Here is a 13,808-nt window from a genome sequence, read left to right on the forward strand (position 1 = left end):
TGAATGTTTCTTGGACGAATAAATAATATTGAAATGTTTTAATTGTTCTTAAAAGTATTATAAAATTTAGATGAAAAATAAAGTTATGTACAGAGTGGTTCAATAGTTTGTGCATTATTAATTGTTTTCTTTTTGTTTTAGCCCAAGTGGTATGAAAAAACCTAGACTCTTAAAGTATGCTAGCAATCGCCCGTTAACAGAACAAGAATTACAGATTGAAGCAAATAAAATAGAGGCAGAATGTTTCGATAGTCTCCCAGAAAATCTTAATGAGTCAGAAGACGATTTTTCTGACGATGATTCTGTAGTTGATAAAACTTATCTTAGCGAAACTAGTGTAAATAGTTCTGAAAATACAGAGTCCGATCAAAGTGAATCTGGGGATGAACAACATTTTGATCTAACAGATGAACCACATATTTGCCATAATAAGACAACAAATACCACTATGACACAGAAAAAATCTACAAAATACATTTCAGATGAACATTATGGTTGGGGCGAAGTAGAAGAAGATGTAACAGAATTTGATTTTACTGGAATACCGTCTATCAATGTAAATCTTCCGGCCAATGCAAAACTCATAGATTATTTTAATGTGCTTTTCGACAACGATATAATCAACACAATTGTATGTGAAACTAATAGACGACCCACTGTATCCACATCTACAACACTTCAACGAAAAACAAGTGTATGGAAAGAAGTTTCTAATGAGGAAATCAAAAAATTCCTAGGTTTGTGTGTTTTGGGAGGCATCGTAAAATTTCCTTCCCTTGCCAAACACTGGAGCAGGGAAAGTATTTACTACCACCCTGTTTTTGGAAAAACTATGGCCCGCGATAGATTTCTAGGGATTTTAAAAATGCTACGATTTGTAGACCATACTGATGTTAATACTGAGGACCGTCTTTACAAGATTCGGACTATTTTGGACGCAGTTCTAAAAAATATACAAAATTGTCTATACCCTAATAGAGAGCTCTCTATTGATGAGGCCATGATCTTGTGGCGTGGTCGTCTCATCTTTCGACAATACATAGCCAGTAAATGTCACAAGTATGGGATTAAACTATACGAACTTACTACACACGATGGATATATATTAAATATTATTGTATATACCGGAAGAGGTACCTTGAAAACGGCGGATATTGTCAAAGAGTTGACGAAGGAATGTTTCGGAAAAGGTCATGTTTTATACATGGATAATTTCTACAACAGCGTAGGATTGGCGGAAGCCCTATTCAAGGAAAAGACACACGTTGTTGGAACTCTACGAGAAGACAGAACTGGAAACCCCAAGGACATGTTAAAAAAGAAGCTAAAGAAAGGAGATGCTGTATGGAAACGTAAAGGGCCCGTATTGGTTACTAAATGGAAAGATAAGCGTGATGTCAGAATGATCAGCACAAGCATAAGCACGTTATGACTGAGGTTGTTTGTAAACGAGGTGCTACCAAAATTAAACCCGATTGTGTGCTTGACTACAATAAGCACATGTCTGGGATAGATCGAGCAGACCAGATGTTGTCATATTACTCGGTACCAAGAAAAACACTTCGGTGGTATAGAAAATTGTTTTTCCATCTATTAGACATATGCATTTGGAACAGCTTTTACATCTACAAGAGAGCATCGAATAAGAAAACTTCTTTTTTGCAATTTCGTGAGAGCATAGTAATGGACCTTATCGACAATAACACAGCTATTCAGGTACAAACAACTGCAAACAATATGCATTACCCAGAACAAGTTCCTGTCACGGAAAAAAATAAAAGTGGTATGTTACGGTGCCGATATTTCACTAAGCAAAATGCCCGAAAAAGGTCCCGTTATTATTGTCCCAGCTGCCCCGACTCACCAGGACTATGCATAGTTCCTTGCTACAAATTGTTCCATACACAAGTCAAACAATAAATTTATTTCTTATAGTTTTAAGTTTAGAATGATAATTATGTTTCTTTTGTAATACAAAAAATGATAAAATTGATACGAGAAATTTTTTTCCCAATTATACAGCGATTATTGTTGTTTATTTCGTCTAGATTAGCCTGCCAGTATACTGGTATTTAGTATATAGTTAAAAACGTACATCTATATCCTGACTACCAGTATACTGACAGGCTAAGTAAACCAAAAAAAAAATGTTTTAATATCTATATACTAATCCATGTGTCCGAGTTTTAATCCAATATTCCTGTTTTTTACCTAAAAACCCATATCCGTTTCTGAGGAACGTCTAGTATCAATAGGTTAGGTGCGAACGTGTTAAAAACCTTTCTTTTTAAAAAAACTGGAATATTAGACTTGAAAATGTTGTTCAAGCTGCCAAAGACAGCCCATGTGAGACCTATACTTCTTTATATTTCAGTTGTCTGATTATTTCGGCCTAAGCAAATCCCATGCCCGAGATATTTGTAAGCTATTTCTTGATCGATGCTATTGCTATTATTGGATTTCAATCTGAATTTTATTGCTGAGTACAATATTGGTCATCAATTTTGTCTTTGGGATGTTAATTTTTAAGACCAATTGTTTTTGACGCTTAATAGAGCGTTTCCAGCATTTTTGTAGCTTTTTCCAGATAATATGGGATAATTCCCATATTATCCCCTCGCTCCAAGGGCCTGCGTAGCGCAAGCGGTAGGATGCTTGCCTCGCATGCCGGTGGTCCGGAGTTCGAATCCTACCGCCGGCAAGAATAACTAGACATTTTTAAAAATGTCTATAGGCCCCAGGTCGACTCAGCCTGAATAAAATGAGTACCTTGGGTAAAACCAGGGGTAATAATAGGCGGTTGAAGCGTAGCACTGGCCATGTTACCTTCCTTGTATACCGTAGGCCCTAGATATAGCAGACTACCCTGCTATACTCCCAAAGCCGCGAACGCGGTATAAAACGGGAGACTATTATATTATATCCCCTCGCTCCATTCGCTTGAACGTATATTCGAGTACAACTGTAAACAATTTCGGGTAGATAGTATCACCCTGTCTAATTCCACATTTACAAACTGTACCAGTTTCGTAGATACTCGTATCAGTCGTCATTGCGGCAGTCAGCCAATGCTTAAAGCATTTTATAATGATCTTTAGTGTCAAACGCCTTTTGATAGTTTACGAATATAAGAAAGATGGGCTTGTTGTATTCTAAGATAAGTTATAAGCGTTTTGATAACTTGTAGATGAACATTTGTTCCATATCTAAAACGGAACCCAGCCTGTTTGCAAGGTTGGTAACTATCCAGTTTGTTCACGTGCCGGCAACACAGTTCACAATTAAGATACCAGGCAGGCAAGACTAGAATGAAGGTGTACCCATACAAGCTGTTGCTACCTGGTATACGGATGGCTCAAAAAACATCGGAGGTTGTGGGAGCCGGCATAGTAGAGACGAATCAAGGCATACATTTCCAGGTAAGTCTATCTAAGGATGTGACAGTTTTCCAGGCGGAAATAACGGCAATCCATCACTGCGTGGAAGAAATAGAAAGGCAAGAAAGAACGTTCTGTTCAGTTGCCATCTTCACAGATAGTCAGGCAGCGCTTAAGGCACTCAATTCTGTAGAGGAATTCTAAGCTAGTATGGGATTGTGTGTGTGCCCTAAATAAAATAGGATGCGTAGCAAGGTTACGGTAGCCTGGGTACCGGGGCACAAGAGTCATAAGGGCAATGAAAAAGCAGATAAAATGGCCAAACAAGGCTCATCATTGGACCGGAACACTTCTGCAGCGTTGCAAAGACAGTAACAAGAACGGCTACAAGGAAGTGGGTAGCTCACAAATCTCTGTAATGGTGGAGGAATTCACCAGGACAAAGACAGGCGAAACAGTTCATTACAGAACATTCGCCAAAATTTACGGCAGACCTAATAAGCAGAGACAGGAAAACAGTCAAAGCCATAGTAAGTCTTCTAATAAGGGCACTGTTAGCTGAATAGGCACTTGAAGCTGATGGGATTATCAAATGATGACCTGTGCAGATTCTGTCAGCTAGGAGAAGAAAATCCACCGGCAAATAGCTACATGGAAGGTACGGTCTCGAAGCTATTAGACTTTTTAAAAAGGGTCAGGCTTCTTCTTCTTCTTGTGCCACTCCTATCGGAGATTGGAAATCATCATTGGCTATTCTGACCTTGTTTACAGCTGACCTAAAGAGTTCATTAGTGATACAGCCAAACCACTCTCTCAAATTACGCAACCATGACATTCTTCTACGGCCTGGATTCCGTTTTCCTTTAATTTTTCTTGCATTATATTTTGAAGTAATGCGTATTTATGTCATCTCATCAGGTGACCCAAATATTCGAGTTTTCTTCATTTGATCGTTGACAACATTTCTGGGTCTTTTCTTATCCTTCGCATTACTTCAAAGTTTGTGACTCTTTCAACCCAACTTATCTTCAGCATTCGACGGTAGCACCACATCTTGAAACTTTCAATATTTTTTATTTGTTCTGTTTGAGAGTCCAGGCCTCTACACCGTATAATAGCGTGTTAAATACGTAGCCCCTTAGCATTCTTAATCGTAGAGGGATGCTTATATCTCTGTTGCAAAAGAATTTCCTCATCTTTATGAAGGTGGCCCTGGCAATTTCGATACGTCTTTTTATTTCATTGTTTTGGTCTCAAGTTTCGTTTATTAAATTCCCCAAGTATTTGTAACTTGATACATTTTCAATTTGAATGCCGTTTATACTAATATGTGCTGGTTGTGTCATGTTCTTACTGAAGACTATATACTTGGTTTTTTTTTAATATTGATACTTTCTTTCAAGAATGTGTCTTAGCTTATCATGGCGTACTCTGTCAAACGCTTTTTCAAAATCGATAAAACATGCATGTACTTCCTGATTAACGTCTAGGCATCTTTGTGTAAGCACATTCAAACAGAAGAGAGCTTCTCGAGTACTTAGTCCCTTTCTGAACCCCATCTGTGTATCACTAATATCTGAATCCAAGTTTTGATAAACTCAGTTGTGGATGTCAGGTTGGAGAATGTTATTTAGGACTAGAGGACCACAATGGATCTGAAAAGGGCGCAGTGGAATAGTCCAAAAGGCCACCTCTCTAAATCTATCTATCTATCTATCTACCACATGCCCGCGCCGTTTTGTTATTATCTTTATGTTTGTATATTTGGGTGAGCAAACTAATAGGTCTTTAGGTCTGAAATGTCACCTTTTTTGTGCATTATGGTTATTATTGCATTATCATTATGCCATTGTGAGGGGGTTACATCTCCTGTCAAACAAACATTGAACATCTCTTTTCACACGTTTATTAACGTTTCTCCTCATTCTTTGATTTGTTCAATGATTATCACATCTTCTCCAGGTGATTTATTGTTTTTCATTTTCGAGAGAGCTCTTTTTATTTCCTCTGTTTGAATTTTGGTATTTGACTTTGATTAGAATCTGAAAGTTTTTCTCGTTAATACAATTCTGAGTAAAAATCTTATTTGCTTCTCAGGACGTTTCATTTACAATTCTTAAGTTTCTACCTTGAAAGTAAATCAATTACATAAATATCAAATATTGCCGTGGTATAAATTTAACTATGTGTATATTATTATTAGTCATTGACTTAAATTACCTCTGTGTATTATGTGTGTCCTCCCAAAAAATCTGACGTAATCCCATTTCATCCCATATATGGATCTGGGCGCTTGATCGATTGGGTAAACCGTTTTGTTTTTGTTTTCGATATAGAGGACGGTGATTCATATTTCAATGTTCCAATCATAATTACCCACTTGAAATGTTGTTCTCAATTATTTGGTGGAAGAATTTTATATAATCACAATCTAGCGAATGATTGTAGGCTTTCAGTAACAATCTATGTACTAGACTGTGCTGTTATAAAAGATTTTAGCAAGTGTGAATGCCGTTGGAGGTTTATTGCTCAGTAATGCATAAGCAACTGCTATTAGAGATGTTAGATTAAACTGTTCTTAGAGCGGAACTGCTGTTAACGTACAGTGCTAATTTTTTTCTGTTCGTATGGAGAAACCTTAATGCCAATTAAAAAAAATCTTTCGTAGTTTTTAGTTTTTTTTGGTATTTGATAAAAAATTTTTTCCAACATTATAAATTCATTCCGGTTAAAATTTGATACCTTTTGATCAGTGTCCTATCGAAAAAAAAAAAAAAAAAACAAAGTGTTTTGATTTCAACTTCTACAACTCTGGATTTATTTAATAGCCAGCGGCAATTATATGTCGCTATATAAAGCGTTGTTGTTTTATTTGAGTAGCGGTTTGGACTCCGCAGATTATTAGCACCTTCTGTCCCCCTGGCTTGATCCCGAAAGATACCCAGTTCAGGGCCGTTTGAGCCTACAGAGAATGAGTCATAATTTAAATGTATCGTTCATGTTAGGGGTTGTGAGGCATACCTTACCACGCTGCGTCAGTGCAGGCTGGTAAGGGTTCGCTGGTGTGTTCCGATTATAAGGCGACAAAACCCACGGTTCGTAGACTTACAAGTAAGTCTACGAACTGTGGCCAAAACCCGCCTTTCACCCTACTCTTTCTGATATATAACTTACTTTCACAATACGCCAAATATTACCGGGGATTAGGCGACTTATGACTTCGTGGACATAGGAGGTAGAATTTGTTGGCAGAGCTGGCTGACTTTTTAGATCAACTGTGACCCATTCGTCACTATCAGACATTTACCGGAGATTTTAATGGTTTGTTCTTACCAGCAAAGTCACTCTTCTAAGTCTGCTCTTATATATATATATATATATATATATATATATATATATATATATATATATATATATATATAGGGCCATTCTATGAAAACAAAGACATTTTCATAAAAAAATGAAATTCGGTATTATGACTTTTAATGATTGTTATTAGATTATTAAAGCTTTATACTCTGTGGAAAAAATCAGTTTTTTGGAAAAAAAATTGTGCAGGTGTTTATAGCATAATTAAATATGGCACCACCAACTTCTAGTTGATGTTTGTTAGTTGAGACTACTTTGAGGATATCTGGTAAGTATCTTATAATATTTTTCTTTGTTTATTTGTATTAAATAATAAAGTTTGATGTATAAATTACTAAAACTGTATATTATAAGGAACCACAAGCAACTTTTAAGGTTATAAAATATATATTAACTTTTAGCTGTTTGTAATGTCCTGTACGTGACAAAAAAATATATTTTTCACATTCATCACAGCAAGTGTCAATTATTAAATATGCCAACTATACATCCAAATAGTACATATATGGTATTACTAACCATCTTAATTTTTGTAGATTTTTTACACATTCAGATTGGTGATAAAACTTTTTTATAAAAGTGTCCTGTACGTGACGTCACGTACGGGACATGTGACAATCATGTGTTTTTGATCAGCTAAAACATAAGTTTTTTTTAATTTCTGCCCAAAAACTCGCTGAAAGGAACAAAAAAAGACTTCAGAGAGCAAGGAAAAGACACAAAGCAATTCAAAGGCCAGTCTATGCACCAATAACTCTTCACCTGTGTTACCATATAGCTGCTAGCAGACTTTCTCAGCAGCCGTCTGGAGAACTTTAAGATCTTTACCAAACTCGCCTCGTAAACAAAAAGCAGTAGTGACTGGTCCTGCTAAACGCATTGGTCTACAGTTTAGTAATGCAATGGAAGAAAGTTTAACGGATACAAGCAGTAGGCCTCCAAGAACTGAAGAGAATTTAATTATTAACTTCTTTTATCGGCCAAACATAGTGTATACCTGTCCGGATATGAAAAATGTTATGACTGTTTGGAAAGATGGGAAGAAGGAGAAGTTGCAGAAACACTACATGACTATGTTTCTAAGTGAGGCATTTAGTATATTTAAGGAAGAAAATGAAAATGTTAAGGTTGGCTTTTCTAAATTTTGTAGCTTAAGGCCAAAAAATGTGTTGTTACTCAAAGAAACTCCCTCTAAACAATGTAAGTGTAAAATTCATGAGAATTTTATGTTCAAATTATAGTCTTTAAAATATATGTATAATGACTTCTGGAAAAATGTTGTATGTGATACTGCCTTAAACTCTGTGTTAATAATAATAATAATAATAATAATAATAATAGCGTTTATTGTCCAACAGAATCCATTTATAGGACAAAATACAATACTAAAATTAAATGATATATTAATAATTCATAAGTACTAACTAAATAACACTTTTTTCGAGTATTTTACCTTAACATAAAGAAACTACTCAATCACCTAGGTAGATCTCAGCCATCCTAGTAAGCTGCTTTAAACTGCAGTGAAATATATCGCAGTAAGCACTTAAGGAATTATAATAGTTGCACATGAGAAATAGAGGAGAATTTAACATAAGATTAGTTCTAGCTTGTGTATTTCTGAACGTAATCGAATTTCTCACTGGATAAGATGGAAGACTCTCACTTCTGTGTTGGCAGAATCTGTGTGAAACTTGTAACAATGGTAAACTTTTGTTGCTCCTAAGTGATCCAGACAGTAAAGTTAATTGGAAGGAGTGGAAAAAACTTGATGACAACAAAATTAAGTTGGTCATAAATGAAGACTGCACTGGTGACCTATATGAAATGAAATGTTAGTCAAATATCTGCCACACATGATGTACCATGTAAACACCAAACGAATTCAGAGTAGTGAGTTTGAAAATGGCAAAAAGAATAGGACATAACGCGTATTACAGATTGACTTTGCTATGTTCTTTAGCTACGAGTACCAGAACGAGGTACAAAGTGCGTTATGGTCACGCAAAAGTGTCCTTTTGTTGACAGCAGCAGTTTTTTGTGGAGGAAACTGCAAAACTTACAGTTTGTTCTGACACAAAAAACAAAGACAAAGATAAATTTTTGTGTTTTTGGATTTCTTTTATAAAGATATTAAAGAGGACCCCGAAATTTTAGAAGAAGTGATTTGGAGTGATGGTCCCTCTTCAGAATTCAAAAATAAATTCATGGTGAAGACACTGCAGTTGCTATCTAATAAATATAAAAAAACATTTACCTGGAAATTCTTTGCCACCTCCCATGGCAAAGGTGTAGTAGACGGGGTTGGTGGAAACATCAAGCCCTTAGTAAGAACAAAAATGATGGCTCAAGGAGAGAATAAGTGTATAGTACAATCAGCTAAAGACTTTGCTGCAGTAGCAAAAGTAAGTTCTAAGAGTGCAGTATGGTACATAGGGGAGGACCACATAAGCAGAGAAATTTCATGTAAAACCCTTGGGAATGTCCAGCCCATTCATGGAATAAAAAGGACTTCATGTTTTTCAGTGCAGTAATGGTCCTCTTCTAACAAAAAAAACTGTTTGATGAAATCAACAACTGAACCTGTCTCGCCAGCAGGTTCAGTTAATTTTGTTCTTGGCAGTTTGGTAGTTGTTACCTATGATGAGAAAGAGTTCCCAGGAGAAATTATGTTCATAGAAAATGAATATGTACAGATGTCAGTAATGGTTCCAACTGGTCCACCAAATCACGTCAAATGGCCTCAACCACCCGACTGCATTTTCTACTCTAAGGAAGATGTATTACGAGAGATTGCCCCTTCTATAGTTGTTAATAATAGGGGATTGTACAAATTTATTTCAGTTTAATGAGTATTGACATTTTATGTTTCTTTACAGTCAATAGAAAATTTTAACTTATTGCAAGGCCAAATTAAGCTGTTGTGTGTATTTTAAACAATAAAATTGAATTCTAACCAATAATATTAGTTTTTATTTGTCATACCTAACTTAGTTTACATGTTTGATGTAAAAGTCCTGCACATGACGGATGAGTCCCGTACGTGACACAGGCATAAAAGTCCCGTACGTGACGGATGAGTCCCGTACGTGACACAGATAAAAAAAATTGTTTTAAGCTTATTTATAGAATTCATAGATATCTGCATACACGGTTACGTTGCTTGTAATTATGGCTTCACACACAAAAATTACAATTAATACTATAATACGTATTTGAGCTGAAATATCACAATGAGTTTCTCCCTGCAAATAGGTGGTTGACTTGAGATGTCCCGTACGTGACAGCTCTTCTTTTTGAGGCAGTGAAGTCACAAGACACAGTAGTTATTAATAACACATGTTAAAAAGTACATCTTGCATGTCTTTTCAACGTAAGTCTATGAAATGCATAAATATTGTGATCTAAGTGTAAATTGGCAAACATTATAATCTAGGAAAAATTGTGCATATGTCCCGTACGTGACAGTGGAATTCTCCTATATATATATATATATATATATATATATATATATATATATATATATATATAAATATGCTTTCGATTATTTATATAATTTATCATTCTCGATGTATTATTTTTGTGAATTTATAGATCCGATTCGAACGAGTCGTATCCTATCCGGGCCACCTCTAACCAAGATGCCAACCAGAAAGATCTATTCAAGGTCAATATTCACGATTCGATTGACTTTTTATGTTCAAGATAATGATCTTTGGAGGAATGTCATGCATTGCCACCATTACCTACGTGTACACGAAATTCACTTTATTGGATAATACCAAAGAATCGGCTCGAAAAAGGTTAAAGACTGAATGCAGACAGGTGGTATCAACTGTTTTGTACGTAAAATGGAAAATCAACCAAAGGGCATACAAGTTGGGCTGACGTGTTTTTATATTCAATTTTACTTTAGATTTTATAGCCCAGTCCTCATAGATTGAATCACTGAAGGCTACATAACAAGCTGAATTTTGCTGAGAATGTCAATTTTTGGACCACAATAAAGATGCAAAAAGCTTGCCTCGTCTTCTTCCCGATCGGTAGGATTTGATTTTGATTTTGAAATGTGGACGCTCAAAGTAAACACTCTATATTTTTAAGTATACATTATTCCAGCATTTCACAATAGAAATTTTACACAAAAGAAATTAAGCAAGTGTAAAATTTTATTCTAATTGCTAATTCATAATTATTATAGTCTTTGTCAATCTATCACTTCGATTTTTGCCTACATGCCTTTGGCAATTCTACATATTTAACAAAAAATGATTCCAACAAAATGTTTTATAACATGACACAAATCTAATAACGATGGCTTGCTTATCTTGCATCAATCGGATATTAAAAAGTGTCTACCAAACGTTGTGGATTATTGATTTATGTTTAGCGATAAGATAAACTAAAGAAAACACCTTTCAGCGGATACCTATGTGTTCTGATAAAGCAAATATAAACTAAAATGATATTTTGTAAAATGCAAATTTATAAATCGTACAGGGTGGGCTATTGAAGCATACCTTCTATAATGCTCTTTTTTTTAAGAAATGTTATAACAATAGTATACATAAGTAATAAAAAACCAAAATAATTATAAAGCAATTGAGTACAAGGTTGCTGAAAGATAAAGATATCCAGACAAGGTACAAGGTACAAAAAATCAAAAACGAACGATTTCTTTTCGAAATATTTACCTATAAGGTGTATACCTATACATTTTGGCATACGCTCAAATCAATTCTGGAAATATTTTCACCAACCTGAACACGACATCGTACAAATGAGACATTGATTTGATGTTTTTCTGCTTGAAATATTCAGTTTTTTTGCATGTTGGATCGAAGCTGGTATTATCGTGATGTAGAATGATGCTATTTTTTATTGATTTTCCTTATTCCGTAGAAAAGCGTTGACAAACATACTGGATACCATTCAGCAATAACAGTTCTTCGATCCTATAAAGAAATGGCTGCGACTTCTCCAGTAGGACGCAGAGTTGGACGAAATGTTGAAAGCTTGGCCAAAAGTCTTGGAAACAAAGTTTTTTTATAGATATTTTCGACTACAAACTAATTTACGGGAAGGTTGGCACTATTGAATTCCGATAGGCTTGGGACCAGCTTAGCGCAAAAGTTAGTGTTAGTGCAAGTAGTTTACCACTTCTATCCCGCTAGAAACCGCACCGTCCCCCCCCCCGTCGGGGAGAAAAACGATAAAAACTCGATTTACCAATAATCTATATGCCGTAGAAAAAAATATTTTAAATAAAAAATGTAGCTGAAATAATTTTGAACAAAAATGTTTATTAGCACTTTTTATTTAGAACAAATTGGTGGCAAACGATTAGGTGGCAAAAATATTATCGATATGTTAGATAACTGAATATCCGGATGGGATGTTGCGTTATCTAGGAATAAGGGAATTTTTCTTTTTTGACGTTGCATTTTTATGTCAAATTTGCGCAGCCAATCTGTCATGATATCTCTGGTCATCCAGACCTTCTTGTTGTAGTACCAGTCGACTTGGAGTTTATCAACATGAAAGTCATGTCAGATATCAACTATTTCCTATATGAAATGTTCAGTGACCTAAAAACTGTCCGTTCAGCAGAGGTTTCCTTTAAAGTTTATTGTCTAAAAAGACAAGTGCCTCTAAAATTTTCTGGATCGACCTTGTTTATATATCGATAATTAATGATCTATTAAACTTATAGAGGGGGTTTTCAAGGTTAAAAAAATTGTAAATAAAGACCGTTGTTTAATATAGATAGAAGATCAATATCAAAGACTTTCTGGTACTTGTAAAACAATCAGTTACTGCAAATATGTTGATTTTATTATGTGGAAAGTGACATGTTACGCAACTTTAACGTTACTGTATCTTGGAGGAATTTTTTCGGCCGTCGCGTCTTTATAAATTAGTCTTCGTAATAAATCAATTCTTACGAAAAAGAAAGCCCCTGCTGCCCTCTTACTACGTACTAACGAGGACAATAAGATGAAAAAAAGAAGAATGAAGACATTGTCTTGACCGTGACTGCCTTCTTTTTGGTTTTTACTGAACCTTATTGCGACAGTGACGTCTCTTAACATTGGAAAACATTTTAATACGTACCCACAGACCATAAAAATTCATTCGAACCTACCTTTAATGAAACCGAATCGAAATGTAGGTGTAAGAAACTTGTCGCGGTCATGTAAAGTCGCAACCAAAAGTTTTACTCTACAGGAAGTATTTTAAGTCTTACTACGTCAATTTTTTCGTCTTTGGCGTATGTAGTTGTGATCATTACTATTAGGATGATTCTTTTTAGTCTGTTTTAGTCTGAGGGGCTCCATTCCAAAAAGTGCCTTGTCCACTTAAAGTAATATTTCACAATTCGCGAGAAACGTTTTAGTAGAACTACGGAAGTGTTCGAGAAGACTTAGTACCTCAATAATTTTAAAATGGGTAGGAGGTCTAAAACTTTTATTCTCATCTTTTTTCATACACTTACTTAGCAGGTATTTTATAATAACCTAACCTGTACTTTGGCTATTTTAAATTAAATACATTGTACCTTTTTTTCCCACCAAGAAGTGTGTTTGTACCCTATTTTCAAAGATATGTAAGCAAAATGAGAATATTTACAATTACAATAAAAATAAAGGTTTCAACTAACACCTAATTCGAATTAAGTAAGTACTTACTAATCTGCTCAGAGTCACTGTTATCACTAGTATCACTCGTATCTTCGAAATTTATAGTTAATTTGGTTAATGCTGGTAAATATTTAACATAGTCATTTTCTACTCCGATTACATGTTTGATTACAATTTTCCAGTTGGTTGCTGTAATCTTTGTGACTTAATTCTAATAAACTGGAGAACAGTAGACGAAAATTTAGGAGCCACGTTTCTTTTCCTTATATTTCCTTTAAATTGAGCCAATATTAACTCTATTGGGTTCAATGTACAATAATAAGGAGGAAGTCTAAGCACGGTATGCCCATTACTGCGAGCACAGTTATCAACAACATATTCCTTCTGGTACTGTCTATTATGAGCAACCTCCAACAATTGC

The 13,808-nt window shown here is 35.1% G+C and overlaps 1 protein-coding gene across 1 annotated transcript in view; it reads left to right on the top strand.

The window, feature by feature from the left end:
* The window catches only part of LOC140447393 (four and a half LIM domains protein 2-like), a 402,290-nt gene that overhangs the window by 21,919 nt on the left and 366,563 nt on the right, over window positions 1–13,808 (top strand). The window lies entirely within an intron of this gene.

This window comes from Diabrotica undecimpunctata, chromosome 8 (genome assembly GCF_040954645.1).
Source record: "Diabrotica undecimpunctata isolate CICGRU chromosome 8, icDiaUnde3, whole genome shotgun sequence".
Lineage (NCBI taxonomy): Eukaryota > Metazoa > Arthropoda > Insecta > Coleoptera > Chrysomelidae > Diabrotica > Diabrotica undecimpunctata.